Below are 24,786 nucleotides of genomic sequence, written 5' to 3' on the forward strand. Positions count from 1 at the left end.
CATAAATGCATATTGTCTTGCACAAGTACAAAAACATACAGCGCTGGTTTTCAGTAGAAACCCTGATTCAGATGGCACCACGGAATTATTATGGGGTAATGCTGCTGATATAAATTCTATTTTTGGGCTGTTCGAGCCATATATAGTATGGGACCACGAGAGTCGCTGAGAACTAAATTTAGAGAAGTTAAAATTATGACAGTGCATAATCAATATATTTTTGAAAATTTATTGTACGTATATAAAAACATAAATAAATTAAAAAAAAAAGTGACTGTCATAAGTTCAAAGTGACTGTCATAAGTTCAAAGTTTTCATAAAACGTAAACTAATTAAAAAATCCTATTACATTGTAAAGGATTATTTAAATGATAAGCAAGCTTGGGAATAAGTTGCTCGGCTTTGTGATAGTTCTAATAAGTTTAATTTATGATTTTGTAAAGTGGTGATAATAAAAAGAATACCCGGCTGAGTTAGCTGTGGGCTCTTCTCAGTCTTGGGCACGTTTGGAACCCTCGTAGCGTTTGCGAAATAATTATCACCACTATATTTTACAAATCCAACAATGACAATCGAAAAGAGTAATTTATTACCTATTTTGAACAAATCATTTGACTTTGACTTTTGATCTCGGAAAATCAAAGTTCCCACGGGATTTTTAAAAAACCTAAATCCACGCGGACGAAGCTGCGGGCATCATCTAGTGCATACTAAATAGTTTTTGATTTATCATGCAAAATGTCAAAAAATACTATTTACCTATTTATTTATTTTTCACTAGCTGCCCCGGCGAACTTCGTACCGCCTAACAGTCGATTCTTTTTCAGGATTTTTTTAAAAATTTTCTCTACGTAAGAACCATATTCGTACTTCAAGGAATATTATAAAAAAAGAATTAGCGAAATCGGTTCAGCTGTTCTCGAGATTTGCGATCAGCAACACATTTAGCGATTCATTTTTATATGTACCGAAATTCTAGTTACATAGTAGTAATAAATTAAGTTACATTGTAAATGCTTATCTCTAAACAGAGATTTAGAGATAAACATTTTACTATTGTAGTACGGAAACCTCGGGGCGCGAGTCTGACTCGTACTTGGCCGGTCGGTCTGTCGGTCGGTCGGTCGATTTATTTTAGAATGCATCGTATCGACAGCTGGTGGTAGTAGTTTACATATATCCTACTAATATTATAAACTAGGTGAAGCTATGATAGCCTAGTGGTTAGGACGTCCGCCTTCTAAACGGAGGTCGGGGGGTTCGATCCCGGGCACGCACCTCTAACTTTTCGGAGTTATACGCGTTTTAATTAATTAAATATCACTTGCTTTAACGGTAAAGGAAAACATCGTGAGGAAACCTGCATGCCGAGTTCTCCATAATGTTCTCAAAGGTGTGTGAATTCTACCAATCCGCACATGGCCAGCGTGGTAGACTATGGCCAAAACCCTTCTCACTCTGAGAGGAGACCCCTGCTCTGTAGTGAGCCGGCGATGGGTTGATCATGATGATGATGAGGTGATGCCCGCGACTTCGTACGCGTGGAATTAGATTTTTAAAAATCCCGTGGAAACTCTTTGATTTTCCGGGATAAAAAGTAGCCTATGTCACTCTCCAGGTCAACCATACCCATGCAAAAAATTTTTCGTTTTCAGGGTTTCCAGGATGCTGGTTTTGATAATGACATTATTTTTTTAATCTAAGATGGCGGGCCAGCACTTTCTATAAAAAATAGACGCGAGTGTCGTTTTCAAGGTTCTCCAGGATGGTGAATTTGATGATCACATTTATTTATTTTTAATAAATACTTATATATTATACTTCTATTTTAGTGGATCACGGGATTTTCTTTGGCAAGGAAACGACAAAGCAAAAAATCGAATTGAATTAGATTATGATGCTATCACACCGTACCATTTAGAGCCAGCTTCTGAAAGTTTGACACTGTGTTTGTAAGTTGATATTATTTAGATACTAGCAAATGCCCACGACTTCGTCCGCGTGGGCTACACAAAATTTCGAACCCCTATTTCACCCCCTCCAGAGTTGAATTTTCAAAAATCTCTTCTTAGTGGATGCCTGCGTCATAATAGCTATCTGCATGCCAAATTTCAGCACGATCCGTCCAGTAGTTTGAGCTGTGCGTTGATAGATCAGTCAGTCAGTCAGTCAGTCAGTCAGTCAGTCAGTCAGTCAGTCAGTCAGTCAGTCAGTCAGTCAGTCACCTTTTTCTTTTATATATTTAGATTAGGAATTAGGATTAGGATAATATAATTATTATGTTACTAGCTGCCCCGACGAACTTCGCACCGCCTACAGTCGATTCTTTTTCAGGACATTTTTTAAATTTTTCTCTCCATAAGAACCATCCCCGTACTTCAAGGAATATTATCAAAAAGAATTAGCGAAATCGGTGCAGCTGTTCTCGAGATTTGCGATCAGCAACACATTCAACGATTCATTTTTATATAATAATATAGAGATTTACTATTTGTTGTCAGATTTGTCAATGCTGAATTATGTTGTATTTTAGTGACTCAAGACATTCCTTTTAGAAGAAAACAAGGAAAATAAAATGAATGTGCCCAATATACGTACCACTGAAATCCAACATGATGCTGCAACATTCAATTCCGTACTAAATATTGAAAGGTCTACCCATACCATACTTGTAAGTTGTTATGCTATGTTTTTTGCATACATTCTATATAGATAATACTCACAATATATTTATGTTGATTGTATGTTTATTAATTCCAGAAATGAAATGGAGAGCTTCAATAGTTCTGCGTCGAATGATACATCTAATGTGACTGTTGAAACAGAAAATGATACATATTGTGTTTATGTGTGTAGTGGGCTTTTAGAGGGAAATTGAATTGTACCTACTTCCTACTTATAAAAATAAAATTTTCATTTTTGAGATCAAAGTGGAATTTATTTAGACTTTTTTATACACAAGTAGATGGTATATATAGTTTTTAGTCGCTACTAATAGATAAGTGTAGGCAACAAAATTTATTTTCACAGACAAACGAATGTGTAATCATGTGTTCCTAATAGGTAATCCGCCAGCACAGAGAATTCAACTCCTAGAGTACGCATATACAAGGATTTACATGAAAACAAAATCGTAAAATGTTGGCGGGGGACAGGGGAGAATGCTTTGTTGTGATTGGTGGACTGACTAATAAAAACAATGTGCGGAATGAGGGTACCGAACGGGCGTGGGCGATGATTCATTTAAAATTCCGTGGGATCACCACGATTTAGCAATGCAATTCCTTAGGTACAGCATCAGGGTCGAGAAGTGGGTCTTCGAGTTCAATGATAAAGTCTTTACTTGGTAGATATAGGTACCTACCTCTCAATATCAATTTATAACCGACAGTTTCAAAATCCCATAAGTTTTAGTGGTCATGTCCCCTGCAGCATCAGGATTGAGGAGTTGAAATCCACATTTTATATAGGACAATGTTGCAAAGTTTCTTTATCAATTAAAAAAAATACGCAAATCGGTTCAGAAATCTCGGAGATTTCTGTGTACATAGGTAGAAAAACACAACTCCTTTTTTAAAAGTCGGTTAAAAAAGTATCCTTTGTTAATCCTCTACTTGTCTGTAAAAGTCCCGTCAAAATAGGTTCTGCCGTTCCGAAGATTAGCCCGTTCAAACAGACAGACAGACAGTTTTTAAAAACATTTGATTCAGCTGTTATGGTACAGTTCAAATAACAATATTATGAGCTTGCGGTAGTTATTTCGAAATTACAGACAGACACTTCATAGAAGTATGGATTTCTATAATATAATATAAGTACGAGTTGTTTATACACGCTGAGGTAGTAGTTACCTAATAGGTATGTATGTAAGTGAGATTTTATAGTATTCATCAAAAGATAAGTAGGTAATCATTATCATTCAAAAAAAATTTAAAAATATCTATTTCAGTAGGTAAAACAATTTCACATAGTGCGTAGTAATTGGGACCATCCCAGTAACTGTTTTAGTATTGCTACGAGTACTCGTGGCAGGCGACCCCGCTCTTCCATAAAATCTTATACAATAATAATTGAAATAAGTAGTTCCTTCATAAATCATATATTTACAAAAATTCATCGGTGACATCTGTCCAACTATCTGTGTGCCATCATCAATATATCCGGACGCTAGTGTGAGCGCATGCACTCGCTACACTGCTCATCACTGAGTCTATTTCTTTCTATCACAATGTTAGGTGAAATAGCATACAGGTTACCCACGTGGGCCGAGCAGTTCGGACGTGCATCCAGCGTCACCTTAAATGTAAAATTCATATTCTTTCCTTTTTAGCAATATTAAAAAGAAAAAGATGCAGATACTCTAAATTTTGTTTAGAGAAAGACAACAGAATCGGCGCCATTAACTCGCTTTTAGCAACGGCTTCGATGAAAAGTTGAACTATAGATACAATTAATAGGCAAATTGTGTTTTGTCTGAAATCGCTACTTCAATAGATCATAACACCATTGTGCGGTCTTAAACTCAACGCAAACGAGAAGAAAATGTGAAACTTAATTAAAAACGCAAAAGAAAGCCTTTGAAATAATAAATGAGAATAATATTAAGACAACTGTGCCCAGTGTTTGCCTTGTTTAAATTGATTCATTGTTTCTAAACTGAAGGATTATTTTGAGATGAAACATTTAAAACGCGAATGAGTAAAATAAATGAGCTGGGAAGCTTAATTTTAATAACGTTTCCCACCCCGCCCAGCCGTCCATTATTTTTCAATCACTCTACGATTCTGCCAAATGGGATGGAAACAGAATCTTAAATTCATATCCATACTGTCATTATCTGTATATACCAGCTTATGCTCGTGACTTCGTCCGCGTGGACTACACAAATTTCAAACCCCTATTTCATCCCTTTGGGCGTTGAATTTTCATGGTACATGAATTACTTAATAAATAGATAAAACACGAAACGTTGATCTAGCCACTGCAGTAATGAGTCCATACTTTCCCGTGAAAAAAATGTCATGATATGACTACGTGATATTTTTTCTGACAGCACTCTTGAAATCATCGAAGATAAATAAAAATTAACTCGGACGAGCGCCGAGGCGCAGAGCTTAATTGCATTTGGAGTCACGAACAAAAACATCGCTTCGTTAGGCCGGATCCAGTGGAGGCAAACATCATTTGCTTAAGTTAAAATCAGCAACGTTACGCAAATTTGGATCCGTTGAGAGGCGAAGATATTTAAACTTTGTGCCGGATTTACACTGGTATATTTTTTTTTATTTTTTTTTGTATTCCGTGACAGGTTGAGATGGCACGTGTATGAGGTGGAGGGACGCACCGCACACCTGCACCTCACCCGCGCTCGTTAGCACAGGGTTAGTGCGGGAAACTTGCGGGTGTGCGGCAGCGTTGCCAGACGTCCCGATTTTGGCGGGACGTCCCGATTATTCAAGTCAAAATCAAATGTCCCGCGCGGGACAGGCTCAGTCCCGTTTTTTGGGGATAACTCGACCGTGCGTGCAGCGTGCTGAGGAAACGTGAGTGGTTTGTCCTTCAATCACGTCGCAAGGGTGCCACGGATTGACGTGATTTTTTGCATGGGTATAGATAAAGTCCTGGAGAGAGACATAGGGTACTTTTTATCCCGGAAAATCAAAGAGTTCTCACGGGATTTTTAAAAACCTAATTCCACGCGGACGAAGTCGCGGGCATAAGCTAGTAATAAAATAAAATAGCTACATAATATATTTTTGCACTCATTTCTTTAAACGTCAGGTGCCATGTTAATTCGCACGGGTTGTACATCCGTTTGTTACGTACCGCTCTAAGCTTTAGCTGAATCTCTTTGACCAATAAAAAAAAACAATAATCGTACCTGAGTTCTGGCTGGCCCACCGTCGGGGTAGACGAGGTACCTTCTATCCCGTACATTCGCTTCGCATGCTACGAGCAAATTCAAGCAAATAAGTCGTAGCAACATGTTATAATCTGTATAGTACCATGTAGACTTGAAGCCTGTGAGGGCTAGACCTTTGTTATTTTATAAAAGCTGATAATTTCTCTGCGCGTTATCCCCAACATAGGGAGGAACGATCAGCGAGTATAAAGTTTGGATCATGGTGGCTTTGCTAAGAAAATCATTCGTCAAAATATAAAGTATTTTTTTTTATATTTTCGTCGGAATAGTATTAGAAATCACGTCATACATTGCCAGACAGTAAAAGTAAAGTAAAATATTCTTTATTTTGCAAGTACAACAGGCGGCCTCGTATCGTGGCAACGCCCTGCCAGACCCAGACACCCAGGACATATTAAAGTTTAACGCTGAGATCTATAGACTATTCACTTTGACTTTGCTCAGACTCAAGTATGAGTTAAAACGAGACAGATTTATGCCAGAGATATACATCTGTCTCGTTTTAACTCTGAGCAAAGTCATAGTGCGCTCTATAGATTTCACCCTAAGAGTGTCTGTTACCTGTTATTTGCCAAAGCCACCAGTATCCCAACCATTGATATTGGAATCCCCCTCCCAACTTTATAGTCGCTGATCGTTCCAGTGTTGAGGACAATGCGCATCGATACTTTTAGGTTTATTAAATAACCCTGGCCCTCATGGGCTCTTGGGCCATATATGTTTTATAACGTGAACTGATTTTTCGTTTTTGTACCCTGCAGCGGAGCTACTGATGTGTGAAACTGTGTAAGATAAACTGTAGAATGTTTACTTTCAGCCTTCGGTGCGTCTAATGAACCGTTATGTTTTCCCAGCGATTTAGGTTGCTTACATTGATATATTGAAGGATACGAAGATTTGCGTTGCTTAGAAATGTATTTCCAAAAGTTTTCAGCGGTGTTTATACCTACAATACACCAAAAAGGGTTTTTTTACTTCATAAAAGTAAAGAACAAAAATACACGAACTCCAAATTGATTCATTAGCACATTAACTATCTACATGCCAAATTTCAGCCCGATCCGTCCAGTAGTTTGAGCTGTGCGTTGATAGATCAGTCAGTCAGTCAGTCACCTTTTCCCTTTACATATTTAGATAATCTTCTTCGTTACAATCGTGAACATCATTATTAGCAGTGATAAGAATTGGTAAAACAGAAAAAGTGCTCTTTTTAAAGCAAGGAGAAAAGGAGAACAGACTTCAAAACTGGTAACCTGCCTGGTAAATACATATAATATTTTATCTTGAAATTCTTTTTTTTTCTACATCAACGGTGACGAAAGCCAAAGTTCGTGATGTGAGAATTAGTTCAGGTATGTTGTCCCTTCACATTTTACACGGCAATAAGTTTCTTTGCTCTGAAAATCAACTTTTCCTCGATCCCTTCCGGGTTACATCCTGAATTTTTGTTCTATTCATTTTTCAAACTTCCTTTTTTAATTTCGCTTCTTTTGACTATTTCAATGTTTACTTTGCTTACTTTCCTACTTGAAACATCGTTTGTTTAATGTATAAAGTCCCCAGTACATATTAGGTCAATACGTTTGATGAGTGTTGGCCAACGCTTCTTGCAAATTAAACTAAAATTATTTTATGTTTGTATTTAAACCCTCAAAAGCCCTCAAGTTGGCCCACGCTATTATACGTATTATCATGTATGTATATCATCATCATCATCATCATGATCAACCCATTGCCGGCTCACTACAGAGCACGGGTCTCCTCTCAGAGTGAGAAGGGTTTTGGCCATACCTAGTCTACCACGCTGGCCAAGTGCGGATTGGCAGACTTCACACACCTTTGGGAACTCTCAGGCATGCAGGTTTCCTCACGATGTTTTCCTTCACCGTTAAAGCAAGTGATATTTTAATTACTTAAAAACGCACATAACTCCGAAAAGTTAGAGGACCGGGATCTAACCCCCGACCTCCGATTGGAAGGCGGACGTCCTAACCATTAGGCTACCACAGCTTCTATGTATGTATATAACGTTCATGGACAATATTCACCAAGTGGTCCAGTATACGTTCGCCGAATACAATGCCCAATCACGTTGGGCTACTGTGTATTAGGCTCTTGAACACATACTTATTATGGAGAGAGATAGATGAGAAGTAGATGTGAGAGAACAACCAGAGGGCCAACACGAAGTAATGCAATGCGGTTTTTTGATGACCTAAACAACAATTGCAAATCAAACACGCCCTGTCAGTAAGCAAAAGTCGTAGAATATCATCTAGAACGACATAATAATATGAACACTTTGGCTCCACACAGTTTTACCTATCCTTCCTTCTTTCTGGCTCGTGAAGGAGGTCTTGAATAAAGCGAGCCTATAAGACCAAGTGGAGCTAATAAGGAGGTGACCAGTGAAGTATGCCTCCGACATCCATAGTGAAACAAAAAAACCGGCCAAGTGCGAGTCAGACTCGCGCAACGAGGGTCCCGTATTACAGTCGTATTTTTTCGACATTTCGCACGATAATTCAAAAACTATAATGTATAAAAATAAATAAAAATCTGTTTTAGAATGTACAGGTGAAGACTTTTCATATGATACCCCACTTGATATAGTTATCTCACTTCAAAAGTTGAAAATACTAATTCAATGACCACAATTAAATTTTTTTGTGTGATTGTAACCACAAATTCACGGTTTTCAGATTTTTTCCCAAATGTGAGCTATAAGAACTTCATGCTGTTATGGTTCTTGGTACTTCGTTGATGACGAACCATAGGTACCTGATAACAAAAAGTAAGTAGGTAATGGTAATGAAATAGTTGATTTAGTAGTCAGTGGTTTACGATTTCTTTAAAACTAAATTGACATGCGCTTGACTTGAGTGAATCTTCTAGGCAAGCATGCTCCATGTCATGCTGCATGACTAATAAGCAGGTTTGATTCCAGCCAAGTGCTAGTCTATAAATAAATAAATAAAAAACCGGCCAAATGCGAATCTACTACAGTCGTATTTTTTCGACATTTTGCACCATAATTCAAAAACTATGATGCATAAAAAGAAATAAAAATCTGTTTTAGAATGTACAGGTGAAGAACTTTCATATGATACCCCACTTGATATAGTTATCTTACTTCGAAAATTGAAAATACTAATTATTAGTTCATGACCACAACTTAATTTTTTTTGTGTAATGTGACCACAAATTCGCGTTTTTCAGATTTTTCCTATCTACCTGCCAAATTTCATGATTCTAGGCCAACGGGAAGTACCCTGTAGGTTTCTTGACAGACCGACAGACAGACAGTAAACAAAATGATCCTATAAGGGTTCCGTTTTTCCTTTTGAGGTACGTAACCCTAAAAAACATATGGGCCTATATTCATGCAACAGCTAAGAATAAAGCCTGGTTTGTAGGCAAGTGGTTTGCATGGAAGTTCCAAGTTGCATGCAGTTTGAATAGTGGAAACATAAACCTGCATGTCAGTTGCAGGTTGCATGCAATATCCTGTTCAGTAGTTTTAATATTCCAGTCTAATTTTAACTAAGTACACGTTTAACGTAAACTTTTAAATAGCTTACACAAACTGAATTTTATTACACGAGCAAAAACTAAAAATTAGTCTACAGAAATATGAGAACAATATGTTTTATATAAATAGACATATATGTTAATGTATATGATGATATTATGTGGAGGAATGTAGTTACAACATTTTAGTAGACGCTCTACAAATTTGAGCACTAATATACAAGTCTAATTTTCAGTTAAGTGCTACTTTACCGTTTAGTTATAAGTACTTGTTCCACGTACCGACGTTTGGTTAATGCAAACTATGAGTAAATTCGGCTAAATTAAGGAAAATGTTGGCTCGCTAAATTTCAAGTAAGTAAATAATTTTATACTTACCGTAAGGAGATCAGGAAATAAAACAAATAAATAAACATAAAAACTACTTATCAAATAGACTACTGCATGCTGCAGCCTGCAGCCGCAAAATTAATCTTTCAATTTGTACCATACCACATTGTTGCATTTTGTAGCTTTGGCGTAAAACAGCCTTTAAGAATCGCCCGAAAATTCTTTATAGTTTGCCTATAATGTATAGTGAAAACCCACACACACCCACAGTAAAAAAGAGGCAAGCCTCCTAGCGCTTAATCCTTTACATTTTCGTAGGTCAATGTGTAGGTACTGGAGGTCCCTGTATTTATCTATAGTTTTTGATTCCCCCGAATTGATAGACACGAAAGACAGACAACGAAGTGATCTTATAAGGGTTTCTTTTTTTCTTTTGAGGTACAGAACCCTAAAAATCAACTCAACGAAGGACGGAAAGCAATGGCAAAACTTAATTGTGTCTGAATTCACGAACAAATAAAATCATTCTTCGTCACTTCGTTAACTCAATCGGATCCGGTGAAACAAACCTTTCTTTTATTTAACTTATGAGTGAAATCAGTAACTTTCTGTTTGTTTTTAGTTATTTACTAAATGACCCGCCACAGCTTCGCTCGGGGAGAACTTATGAAAATCCTTTCTTAGTGAGGGTTTTCTACACAGTGGTTTAAGCTATACGTTGTTATGTCAGTAAGTCAGTTTATCCTTTCATCATCATCTTGAGCAACCCATTGCCGGCTCACTACAAAGCACGGGTCTCCTCTCAAAGTCAGAAGGGTTCTGAGCATAGTCTACCACGCTAGCCAAGTGCGGATTGGTAGACTTCGCACACCTGTGAGTACATTATGGAGAACTTTTAGGCATGCAGGTTTCCTGACGATGTTTTCCTTCACCGTCAAAGCAAGTGATATTCAACAGGTGCGTACAACCTGTAGGGTACAAACCGGATACAAAAATGTCTTCAGCATCCTGTACAAATTAGTATTAAGAGGGGTTAGAAGTAGAAAGTAAGACATTTTAACACAGTATGTAACAGCTATGTTATTTTAATTTTAAGTGTCTAATTTTGCCTCACTTGTGTGTGTATTTTTTAACAAAACTAATTAAAAAATAGTGACCTACCTGTGTTCTAGCAGGTCCTCCATCTGGGTAAACGAGATACCTCTTCTCTCTCACTTTCCCGTTACATAAAACTGCAAGCAGGTTAAACAAAATAAGCTTTCGTATCATGTTTACGTTTATTTTCTCCTGATATATTTGTTTTAAATATGCTCTTCCGATATTATTCTGTTTATATTCCACTGTATTTTTTAGAAACGTGCTTTTCCATCGAGATATAAATCGATATAAGAAAAAGTAGAACATTATTATTTGTAGTGGTGGGATAAACCGTTTTGTTTTCTTACCTTTTTAGACAGTGAATGGCACTTTGATAGTATATCTAGTTCATATTATGGTTTCTAAGAACCATCACATTTTTTACGTATCTTAAGTGCAGCTCATAGAGTTCTATCTTTTATATCGTCTTGAGGTTCAAAAGTATACAAGGTTAATATTTTTTTAATTCTTCGATTAAAATTAGGTTACGGTTATCGTTAAATAACCGTCAATAAAAGCAAAATGACTAACCATCTTAGACTGTATCATCACTTACCACCTGCAAAGTGAATTTTAGCACTGTAAAGTGTGTAGTATAAATATATAAAAGGAAAGGGTGACTGACTGACTGACTGACTGACTGACTGATCTATCAACGCACAGCTCAAACTACTGGACGGATCGGGCTGAAATTTGGCATGCAGATAGCTATTATGACGTAGGCATCCGCTAAGAAAGGATTTTTGAAAATTCAACCCCTAAGGGGGTGAAATGGTGGTTTGAAATTTGTGAAGTCCACGCGGACGAAGTAGCGAGCATAAGCTAGTTTAGTTATAATTAGTGATGTGCCGGATCATTAAAAATGTAGATCCGCGGATACGGATACGGATTATTGACGTCAAGATCCGCGGATACGGATACGGATCATAACTTTCTTACTCAATCGATCACGGTGCGCATGAACTTGAACGATAGTAGACGCCACTTGACGCTTTGCGTCAATAATGCGTTAATAATTAGATTGAAGTTTTTAGTAGTAAGTATGAAATTTATTGGTACCTAGTCACCTACAAATAGAAATTAATCTATGTAAATAAGATAAAAGATCCGCCAAAAAAGTAACGGATACGGATACGGATCTTATTTCTCCCGCGGATATCCACGGATACGGATATCCGGAACATCACTAAGTATAATGTTATTATCTCTCCATCTATAAAAGCTATAATAGCCTAGTGGTTAAGACATCGGGATCGTATTTGGGAGGCCAGAGGTTCGAGTTACTTATGTGCATTTTAAGCAATTTAATATCACTTGCTTCAACGATGAAGGAAAATATGAGGAAACCGGCAAGGTGTGTGTGTAGTCTGCTAGTGCTCACTTGGCCAGCGTGGTAGACTATACCTAGTTATGGTACAGTTCTAAATCTGGGAGGAAACCGAGGAGACAGATCATTATAGTGGTTGCACGATGGTGATAATGATCTCGAAAGAAAACTCATTTGCCCAAATGTTGGTATCTTCTTATTAATTAAGAAAATTAGAAAATAAGCATCTACAAACATAGGTAAAGGATAGTTTCATATTATAACACGAACACACACACACAGATTGAAAGAGAGGCCTAGCAAATTTGTTATCCAAATAAACCTATGACGGGCGTTAAGTGAGATCTATGCGTTCATACTAAGCTAGCATTGGCTCATACAGATTTAAAGCTGTCCTAATCCTCATACAAAAATAAACCCTTTCACCTAACTTTAAGATTTAAAATAGGGCAGCAAATTATACAAATTATATGTATATCTAGTTATGTTAGTAGTAAGTAGTTTTCTGGGACATATACTCTGCTAATTCCAAGTAAGCCAGTCGTTTGAGTAAATTATCATTTATCAGAATAATTGCGCTATTAATGTGGTTTATTAAGCACGTTATCACGTACGTATTTAAATTTTAGTTTGGGTAGTAAAATGTTATGTAAATAACTTGAAAAGCTTTTGTCGTCGTCGAGAACTGATAGACATCCACTGCTTGCTACAGTTCTCTTGTAGGGATTTCCACGAGGCTTGTTTTTCAAGTGTCCATCCACATAATGGGGATCTGCCAAAACTACATTTTCCGGTACATGGTCGCCAGATCAGCACTTTTAACCGCGCTGTCGGCAGCGTCTTTCAGTTTTTCGAACTATGTGCCCCACCTGTTGCCACTTCAGCTGCGTAACTTTTTGCGAGCTGAAGGGCCAATAGCTTTACCCAACTATAATCTATATTGTTAAAAGGAAAACCACTTTGGTATACTTTAACATACATTTTAATCACCGTTTCTTATTTAATTAATTTACAAGTCGGTATAATGAACTATTCATATCCCAAGCGTCCCATAGAGTATAGAGCCTAGTCAAAACCATAGACTCCCCGCGAATGTCAGAACTTGTTAGGCCGTTTCCAGACTTCCAACAGTCCATCTAACACACTATCAGCAATCGACCTAACAATATATACTTATATAAATGGAAAAGCTGAATGACTGACTGACTGACTGATTGACTGACTGGTCTATCAACGCACAGCTCAAACCAATGAACGGATCAAGCTGAATTTTGGCATGCCGATAGCTATTATGACGTAGGCATAAGGCTAAGAAAGGATTTTTGAAAATTCAAGGGATTTGAAATTTATGTAGTTCACGCGGACGAAGTCGCGAGCATAAGCTAGTAATAACATATTACATAGAAAGCTCTTTATATTCAGAACCCCCTCTGGAGATAAAGATTTTTTCGTGTTCTTCTAAAGTCTTCAATGTGTTAAAAATAGTTTTGTTTCAGGCTATATCTTCTTCACATGGTACTCACGGAGAATACGGAGAATATGAACTCTCACAAAAGACAAAAGAGATACCTTATATTTACACCTTTTACTCAATTTGGAGTAAGTAAACATTGGGGCCGATTCTATTGTACACAGTCTCTAAACTAGACTAAAATGACACGTCTAAATCTATTGCTATCCCTGTCATAATGTTGCTTGCGGAAAAGGATAGCACAAGATTTAGACCTGTTAATTTAGTTTAGTTTAGTGACTGTGTACAAGAGAATCGGCCCCATTAATTATATCAATGTTTCATTACTACGTGCTATGACTTCGAAAAATGTGGGTAGTTTGAAAACTTTGCTAGACGATTGGCTTTTTCTTCAAGCGAGGTTGTTGATTATTATTACTTATCGGTGTTATATCGTCTAGTATTAAGTTTTTACGGTTTTTAAACATTGGACACAATTATTATTAACAATATGAAACCTTTAATCCAGCAATAGACGTCCATCGTTAACAATTAATTAAATTAATAATAATCAATATATCCATGATCTGTTGATAGGTTACTTTTATTTCCGTGGTTAATCGTTAAAAAATCATACATTTTTTGCCAAATAAGAACGTTGCCTAACCTATCGAAAGATTACAGATTTTATTGGTTATTAAATTAATTACGTCCGTTGAAATAATCAAACTACAATGACCAAAGCATAAAGTCCTCTCGCACAACTAGCACTTAGTTTCTATACAATCACCAGCCATATCCATATCATGTAATTTTTGGTAACGATCACTCTTCTTTCATGCGCCATAAATACTTATTATGGCGGCCACTCAGCGCAGGCAGAGTAGCATATTTGGCTTCAGAGAGTTGCCGTCTATTCTGTGAACCCAACAAAAGCCATATCCATGATGGTTACCAAATTTGTCGTGACCCCCTAGTCTATCAGGGACAACCCCATGACATTAGAAAATCAGTCAGTCAGTATGTTATGCTTTAACTAAGTACTATCAATCTTCTTCAGGTATTCGTGACAGTATCCATCCCACTTCCTCATCCAGAGAACCTTGTATCTGTGGCGTGGTTCATAGAAGCTAACTACTACGCTGTGGACAATGCGACATACTTTGACCCTCTTCTTGGTGACATTGGCGATGTGAGTAGATCTAGTCCAGGTAAAAAGTTTCAAATCAAAGTTTTGCTAACCGTCTACGAGATAAACCGCAAACTAACGACCTATCTGTTTTTAGGGTTCCGTACCTCAAAAGGAAAAACGGAACCCTTATAGGATCACTTTGTTGTCTGCCTGTCTGTCTGTCTGTCGGTCTGTCAAGAAACCTACAGGGTACTTCCCGTTGACCTAGAATCATGAAATTTGGCAGGTAGGTAGATCTTATAGCTGACATTCGGGGAAAAATCTGATAACCGTGAATTTGTGGTTACATCACACAAAAAAAATTAAATTGTGGTCATGAACTAATAATTAGTATTTTCAATTTTCGAAGTAAGATAACTATAATATCAAGTGGGGTATCATATGAAAGGTCTTCACCTGTACATTCTAAAACACATTTTTATTTATTTTTATGCATCATAGTTTTTGAATTATGGTGCAAAATGTCGAAAAAATACGACTGTAGTAGATTGGCACTTGGCCGGTTTTATTTATTTATTTATAGACTAGCACTTAGCTGGAATCAAACCTGCTTATTAGTCATGCAGCATGACATGGAGCATGCTTGCCTAGAAGATTCACTCAAGTCAAGCGCATGTCAATTTAGTTTTAAAGAAATCGTAAACTACTGACTACTAAATCAACTATTTCATTACCATTACCTACTTACTTTTTGTTATCAGGTACCTACGGTTCGTCATCAACGAAGTACCAAGAACCAGAACAGTACTATCACCAGACGCAGCGTTTACACCTTCATCGAAACTATGCTAGAACGGTAAGTGTTAAAAAAAAGTAGACTAAGAGTAGGTAATGACAATATCAGCTCGCACCGGAAAGCGCCAGCGTTAGACAGTCCAGTAGGTGGAGATACGACATCAAACGAGTTGCAGAGAGCCGCTGGATTCAAGCGTAGCAAGACCAATAAGAGACCTGTGTCCAGCTGTGGACGTCTATCGGTTGATAATGATAAGTTTGTCAATCCGTTCTTGGCCAGGGAGCCTATCATTCTGAAGGGAGACCAGTACTCAGTGTGGTCCACACTGAGTACGGGTCCACACTGTGTGGAGTACCGGCTGGCAATGGGTAGAGATGATAAAACAATTTTGACAGATTAACGTAACCGTTACGTAAAATGTTACGATATAACTATCACATATTTTAAACCAAGTACTGCGTCTGGTCGATCATATACCCGTAGTACAGTTCAGTTGTCCGGTCTACCGTACCTACTATGGATACAAGAAATTATCCGTGGTACAGTTAACCGGACACTCTTGTATACTATATAGTTGTGTATGAACAATCATCCTAGACCAACTATAACTAGAGGATAGACTTGACTAACTAGAGGATGCCCGCGCATGGATTTCGGTTTCTTGAAACCCCCGTGGGAACTCTTTAATTTTCCGGGATAAAAAGTAGCATATTTCACTCTCCAGATCTTTGCTAACCATGCAAAAAATCACCGTCGATCCGTTGCTTCGTTGCGACGTGATTGAAGGACAAACCAATAAACCAACAAACAAACACACTTTCGCATTTATAAAAATATATAAACCTGGATTTCTCAGCGAATTATAACAATTTCAGACATTATCTGCTTCTTGCTTACTCGTTGTGTTCATAGTTCATATGTAAAAGATAAGATACTTACTTGATTTCTACCACATTTCTCTGCTGTTATGCTCTTTTATTTTTACCACAGTCTTACCCGTTATTAGTATATTTAGATGCACACTCTGATCACATAAATTTCTCAGCGAATTGTAACAATTTCAGACATTATGTAACACTAATAAACCATTTCGTTGGTACGCGGCAGTTCGCTAATCCAGCAATTTTGCTGCGAAACACGACTCGCTGAGTTACGTAAATATATTATCTACCTACTTCTTGCTTACTCGTTGTGTTCATAGTTTATATGTAAAAGATAAGATACTCACTTTGTTTCTACCACATTCTTCTACTGTTATGTAGACAGGTAACTTAAATCTACTTTCAAAACAACAGTTCATTATTTTGTTCTCTTGTCAAACTCCGTTAGGTGAATCTTAGAAAAGAATTCAAGTTGTTTGAGGTTTTTAAAAATCCCGTCGAATGTCATGATTTCCCGAGATAAATAGTATGCTGCCGCCCATCACCATCATCTGTCTCCAGCATGCAATATGTGCAATCAATGCTGGAGGAGAAAAGGAAGTGGATGATAATCCAGAAATATATGGAAGGTATGATGGAAAGAAAAGAGAAGGACGAGAGAGAAGGAAAATGAGTCAGACCGCGGCAGTAATGGTAGAACAACAAGGACAGAACATTTTTTCTTGGATGAAAGAGGCGTTTTGGCGGGTCCTTTTTCCCTCCTACGGGGAAAAAGGATGCAATCTGCATACTTTTTATCAAAACCAGTTAAGCAGAGGGCCGTGAAATAGCACAGACAGACACACTTCGCATTTAAAATTTTAGTGTTGACTAGCTTATGCTCGCAACTTTGTCCGCGTAGACTACACAAATTCCGAACCCCTATTTCACCCCCTTAGGGGTTGAATTTTCAAAAATCCTTTCTTAGCGGATGCCTACGTCATAATAGCTATCTGCATGTCAAATTTCAGCCCGATCCGTACAGTAGTTTGAGCTGTGCGATGGTAGATCTTTTCCTTTTATATATTTAGATAATCAGTATTTTAGTATGAATTATATGAGGGGTACCTATTGCAACATTGTCAGATTTATTCTATTTCCACGGAAAAGTTGCAGCTTCATTACCAACTAGTTAAACAGATAGAACTTTCAGAGTTGATTAGACTTAAGGAGATAAGTTTTTACAGATTGAAAATTGTCTGATGAAGAATAAAGAAATTGGTAAGAAAAATCCGTATAAAGTTTTGTTTTCGTCGATTTTCAGGCACAATTACCCCGGCAAACAGTGCCTGCTCAGGGCTATTTGCGAAAACGCCTCGCAGTTCCTGCATGATGGAGTGCTGGGCGATTTACTGCACCTCGTGCTCACGTGAGTTGCCTCAATACAGTTCGTTTCACTTTGAAAGTTAGCTGGTGTATAATAATGCGATTTTGGTGTTATTTTTAAAAGGTGATCGCTTACGGTCCAAGACTTACAGGTGCAGCTAGACCCAAAAACGCGCAAGAGGCGCATTTTTCTGTCACAATTACCCCGGCAGAATGTGTGTTCCTGCATAACGGAGTCAAGACTCCTAGGTGACTTTGCTGCACCTCGTGCTCGCGTGAGTTGCCTCAGTGCAATTTGTTTCACGTTGAAAGACAGCTGGTATATCATCATCCCCACCACCGGTTCACTACTGAACAGAGGTTACCTCTCAGAATGAGACGGGAGCTGGTTTATACAACACGATTTTTGAGTAATTTTTTAAAAGGAGACCGATTACGGTCGCAAATGCAGGGGATGCTAGAGCCAAAGACGCGTATGAGAAGCATTTTTCTTTAAGTTGTTTTTCTGTCACAATTACCCCGGCCCGCAGTGCCTGCAGCCGTTGAAGCCGGAAACTTCTAGAATGGAGACCGCGAATAAAAAAGCATAGTGTGGGACCCCTCCAGCAAGATGGACCAACAATATAAAGACGGTGCGGTGGTGGGAAGAGGCTGGATGAGGAAAGCTGAAACTTGGTTTAATGGCACTCCTTGGGAAAGGTCTGAAATCATGATGACGATGATATTCATCATGATGAAAATTACAAGCTGTATAAATTACTACTTACTAACCACAAATGTTAGTTAAGTGTCACATAAACATACTTAAAACATAAATCCAACTCGCCCACAAAATAATAACACTCACATAACCCGATAATAGCAAATATAACCATTTCCAAAACCAATCAAACATTTGACCGGCGATCCTACCTCATTAAACTTCATACCACACCATAATGTTGACACTCTAAACTACACATAATTCTATACCTTATTGAATAAAAAATAGGGTCTAGAATTGAAAACGAACAGCGAACGTTTGATATTAGGGCAGTAATATGTGAACATGTGGTGAACGTTGTGAGAGATGAAATCTAATAAATGTAGCAGTCATTTATATAGGGCACGGAGTCTAGGTGTTGGAGGCAGTATATCATTTGTTCAACATGCTAGAAATTTTATTAGACCAGACGAATCTTAGGGTGTGTCCCCATTGGGTGGACAGTGAGCGGCTGACTCTCAGACTGAGCGCGGCGTATCGGTCGCCAACTCAATGCCGAGTAGCGGCGATCTGGCTAACTCTTGGAAGGGGTAAAGGGTTAGTATATCATCGTATTAGTATAGAATTAGCCGCTCACTGAGTGACTTACCAAGCGAAATGCTGCAAACTGCGTACATAACGCGCTGTATGGACTCTCCATTTAAAAATTATAGTGAGTATAACTGGAAGCAAATTGCTAGCCGCTCACTGTTCGCCTAATGGGGTCACGCCCTTAGAGCCTGACACTCTGTGAACACACTCTTACTCACTCACTCACTCACCCACTCACTCACTCACTCACTCTCTCACTCACTCACTCACTCACTCACTCACTCACTCACTCACTCACTCAATCACTCACTCACTCTACACTCAACAGAAGAACAAAAACTGTTTGATTTAAACAGGTCCAGATCTTATATAGGGCGAACAAACTTTGATGGGAAGATTTGGTCGTGGCTAGTTACCACAAAAGACTTAACTTACAAAAACGTGTCGCTAAGCAATTTAGCGTTTTGGTTCGATGCCGCGTACCTAGGTCGATTAAAAAACTTTCGTGCACGCTTCGCTCGTAGTATTCATATTTACTGTTCTTTCTGCCCAGGCCTTCAACATCGATGTCAGAAGAGGACATAGAAGATTTCTACTATGAAGCAGAGTACTGGGGCCTGGAGGGGAAATGCGAGGACTACATCCACACGTGCCCTGACAACCCTATCGATTATATTTCTATACGTTTAGAATAAATCGTTAGCGCACTTCACTTTAGTTTTATTTCATCATCATCATCATCATCATCATCTTATTACTGAGCACGAGTCTCCGCTAGAATGAGAAGTGTCAAGTGCGGATTGGTAGACCATTTTTATTTTTATTTGCATTACTTGCTGATGCCCACGTGGAATTTTTAAAAATCCTGTGGGAACTATTTAATTTTCCGGGATAAAAAGTAAGCCTATGTCAATCTCCAGGTCTTTATCTATACTCATGCAAAAAATCACGTCAATCCGTTGCACGGTTGCGAGGTGGTTGAAGGACAAACCAACAAACAAACACACGATTATGATATTTATGATAAGGGCACTGATTCTCCAATGAAAAGCTTGAATTCGAGATGTTACATTACAAGAAAATAGATTATATAGTATACACCTTAAGGTTATTTGGATAAAAGCAATTTCTCGGTACTTCGTGTATGTGGATTCGGATTTAGGCTGGCTAGGCGTTATATTTTACAATGTGAAATTGAAAAAAGTTGAAAAAATAACCTTTGAACTCTTTTTTCTGAAAAATAAAGTTCGAGTCAGCTCAGCATCAAGGGGCAATAGATAAAACAACAATCCGCTGTATTGAGCGAAAAACGAAAAACCGTCCAAAAGCTTCACCATGCAATCCGGTGTTCAATCAAAATATCGTTATCGAATGCGCGTAGGGTTGCCACCATAATAATCTTTTATTCTTATATTATACTAGCTATGCCCTTCGCTTCAATTTAGGTTTTGAAAAATCCCGCGGGAATTCTTTGATTTTTCGGGATAAAAAATAGCCTATGTTACTTTCCAGATCTTCGACTATACTCGTGCAAAAAAATCATGTCAATCCATTACTCCGTAGCGACGCGTCTGAAAAACAAACCAACATAGAAACACATTTTCGCATTCATAATATTATAGGTAATGATTAAAGAAAAACTAGGGTAGAATTTCTGAATTTATTATTTTCTCCAATATTCTAACTACATAACCTGGAAGAAATCTTTTTGATACAGATAAGCAGTGCTGCCCTCATAATTAGTTACCTATGTTAAGTGGTTTTAAGTAAGAGAGGTATTTTGAAACAAAAATTGAATCAACTAACGTGTGATTGCAAAACAAAAACGGTCCCAAAACACTTTATTTTTGACTTTCTTTTCATGGATCCATAATAATTTTACAGTAAAAAAAAACAAATATCAATAATAAATACATATATCAACTTTTTTAGTTTTTTTTTTTAGACATTTCATCTCGATTAATATCCTCCCTCATCTGGTGACCGGAAGGCTGGCGCAACGAATCAGCCTGGCTGTCCAGCGCGGAAATGCAGCCAGTATTCTTGGCACCATTCCACGCATGATTTGTATAGTAATTAAATAAGGCTAGCTTTAAGTTTTATTGTGATACTAGCTGATGGCCGCGACTTCGTCCACGTGGAATTAGGTTTTTAAAAATCCCGTAAGAATTCTTTTATTTTCCGGGATAAAAGTCTAATGCCTATGTCACTCTCCAGCTTTTTATCAATACCCATACAAAAAATCACGTCAATCCGTTACACCGTTGCGACGTGATTGAAGGACAAACCAACAAACCAATAAACCAACAAACAAACACACTTTCGCATTTATAATAAGGGTACTGAGGTACTGATTTTCAATCAAAAAAAAGATTTTGATGGATTTTTTTATAGGTAAGTTTATATAAAAACATGCCAGAGACTGTATGCCAATCGGTGTATTAGTGTAAAAATTTACAGTCAAAATACTTTATTTTCTAACAAAGGTGGTAGCCCTAGATGCTCACTGACATGCGCTACTTTGCACAACATGTGAACCTTATAAGTGCCAGCATAAGGTTCAAATTGTATCTTTTTGATTTACGAGTAGGTACATCGTCAGTGGATTTACATCACTGGCAGTTGACGGGGTAAATATTGGCGTATATAGCTAAATTGCTTGCAGATTCAGTGTAGGTAGTTTATTAGAAATAACTTTAGTACCTATAGTACGTGACAGGTCGAGATGGCAATTGGGGTGGGGACGCCGCACACACCCGCACAACCCCCACGCCATCCCAGTGGGGATAGCGCGGGTGACGAGCGGATATGCGGGGCGTCCCTCCGCCTCATACCGATTGGTAGACTTCACACACCTTTGAGAACATTATGAAGAACTCTCAGGCATGCAGGTTTCCTCACGATGTTTTCCTTCACCGTTAAAGCAAGTGATATATTATTTTAAATTACTTAAAACGCACCTAACTCCTAAAAATTAGAGGTGCGTGCCCGGAATCGAACCCCCGACCTGTACTGTATCTATACTGTGTATGCTGTACTGTATGTACTGTACTATACTGTTTAGTTACCCTATATATCAGTACAGTATATATACAGGGTACAGTATCATAGCCTCAATAGTGTGGATTGAAATTTGAAAGGTCGCCGGTTCAAACCCCACTCGTTGCACTATTGTCGTACCTACTCCTAGCACAAGCTTCACGCTTAATTGGAGAGGAAAAGGGAATGTTAGTCAAGGGCCATGGCTAATACCTATTCTTTTTGTAAAAAAAAGAAGTATATACACTATACGGTATGTACTTTACCCTAAATAGCGCTATGATAACAAGTCAAAGTTTGGCACAGCAATAAAATCGCTGCATCCCAAACAACGGGCGCAAACAATTTAATTGGTGTCGATAAATTAAGCCGACGCGCGCCGTTCCTTGTTTATCTCATGCAGATGCTGACCGTCATGCTTTAATACCAAATTGGTTATGATTCTGTAGGTATAGAGCATTTAACATTAACTGCCGTGTTTCCACTTGAGACCGTCATTAGCAATAACAATAGGATGACTGTAGTACGGAACCATCGGTGTGCGAGCCTGACTCGCACTTAGCCGGTTTTTTTCAACGTTAAAGACTTCGTAGAATTTAACTTCGTGCTGTTCATTTTCAGACGTCGTTTTAGAACAATTAGCACATGACCGTTATCTCGAAGAAATGTTACTGTTACTAAATCAGGCTTTACGGTAGACACACTTTACTATACGAAAAAAACATAGTTTTCTAAGGATACCTTTAACTTTATATATCTTTACGTACCTTAAGTAGATACAATTTAGTTTTCCGTGCTTTATTAACACAGAATTCTTATTTTTAAAAATAAAATAAAATAAAAATCTTTTTTATTCAAATAGACTTTTACAAGTCGAATAGTCGGATGCATCTACCACTGCTTCGGAATGCCTTTCCTACCGAGAAGAACCAGCAAGAAACTCGGCGGTTGCTCTTTTCAAATATTTGATATAGGTACAAGATTATGCCATGTATAAAAAAGTATTTGCAGTCTTGTGCGTTGCTGGAACGAGCTGCAGGTCAAATCCACGCTCTTTTATCATTTAGATAATCTTCAATTGTGTAATATGCTTTTTTCAGGAGCATAATTTTTAATAGATTTTTTAAACTTGTGCAATGGTAAGTCCAAAATAGTTTGCGGGACATAATCATAGGTATGTTTAATAGATCAAAACGTTAACTTAACCTACCTGTGTTCAAAGTTGTAATAAATCAGCTAAATTCTGAAAAAATAATCAATTTTATTAGCTCTAGGTATATTACTTAAACTATTTGAGGTGATCCCCAATTCCCAATAAGAAATTCCACCATAATTTCACCCATTTTTAGCACGTAAGTGTAAAATTTTTCAATCAACGCGTTGCCGCGAACTAGGTCTATAGGTATCTGTATCTATAGTAATTTCAGTCACATTCAGCATTTGTCTATGTGTACATACACGTTTATTTATGTGAATTTTAGTGATTTTTGTTTAAAAAGAAAAAGCAATATGAAGTGGAATGGAAATGTGATATTATTGTAAGTACTATTTTTATATACAACTACATATATTTTATTTAAGATTGTAATATGCTGATGCCGTTTCATTTCGCTTATTAAATTTGTTTTTTATGTTTAAAATTATTATAGATATTTTTGATTAAATTTTGTGAAAGACTTTTTCATAACTTTATTAAGTTACGTAAAGAAAAAGAAAAGTTTAAAAAAAATTGTAAAAATATAAGTAGGTAGGTACGTACGCCGCGCGCCGCCGGTGTGTTTGGCTAAGATTTGGTTTTTGTCGTCTTGTCTATGCATAGTATAATATTATGATCAAAAGTAACGATCTCTTATGATCAAAAATAAATAGAATCTCTAAGCCATACTTATTTCTAAATTTTTGCTTAGGATTTGAGGAGAAATTTCAAACATTTTCAGTAATTACAAACTTAATTTGTTAAGGTTTTTAATATTTAAGGCATTACATCTATACTTAAGGAGAATTTGACGGACTGACATATCAAAGCACCGCTCAAACTGCATCTAGAAATATGAGATTTTTGCATCTAGATATATTCTTTGTAAATGGATAATATTGCCAGTGATGACAAAATAATTATGGATCCAAGACATCGTCGCTAACTATAGGATTCATAAGAAAGCTCAGTCAATCAGCGGGCGATGGAAAGTATACCTAAGTCCCTACAAGAGACCTATGTCCAACAGTGGACGTGTATCAATTGGCGATGATGACTATTCATAATGATTCCACCCGAACGAAGCAAGGGCGGGTCAACAGTCGTACAAGAACTGAAGATTTTTTATACGAGTTGTAGGAAAACTCTGTAAAAACTTTAGTGATTCTTTAATGTAAATGGTAAACATAGTACGACGTACGTGCTATTTATTTTACAGATGAAATAACTTAGTTTGCGAAGCGGGTTTCTTAGGGAAGTAAAAATTTTCTTTACCGAACTCGCGCTCAGCGCAAACTCCATTTTAATTTTAAATCTTCCGCCTCGTCTCAAAGACCGGTTTGCGTTTTATATTCCTCCAAATAAAAGTGATGGTTGAGAATTGAG

At 37.5% G+C, this 24,786-nt stretch overlaps 1 pseudogene; it reads left to right on the top strand.

Annotated features, from left to right (window-relative positions):
• The first annotated feature begins 12,786 nt into the window (after positions 1-12,786).
• LOC117990228 (uncharacterized) lies at positions 12,787-22,838 on the top strand (annotated as a pseudogene).
• The last annotated feature ends 1,948 nt before the right edge of the window (positions 22,839-24,786 follow it).

The sequence above is a fragment of the Maniola hyperantus genome, chromosome 17 (genome assembly GCF_902806685.2).
Source record: "Maniola hyperantus chromosome 17, iAphHyp1.2, whole genome shotgun sequence".
NCBI classification, from domain to species: Eukaryota; Metazoa; Arthropoda; class Insecta; order Lepidoptera; family Nymphalidae; genus Maniola; species Maniola hyperantus.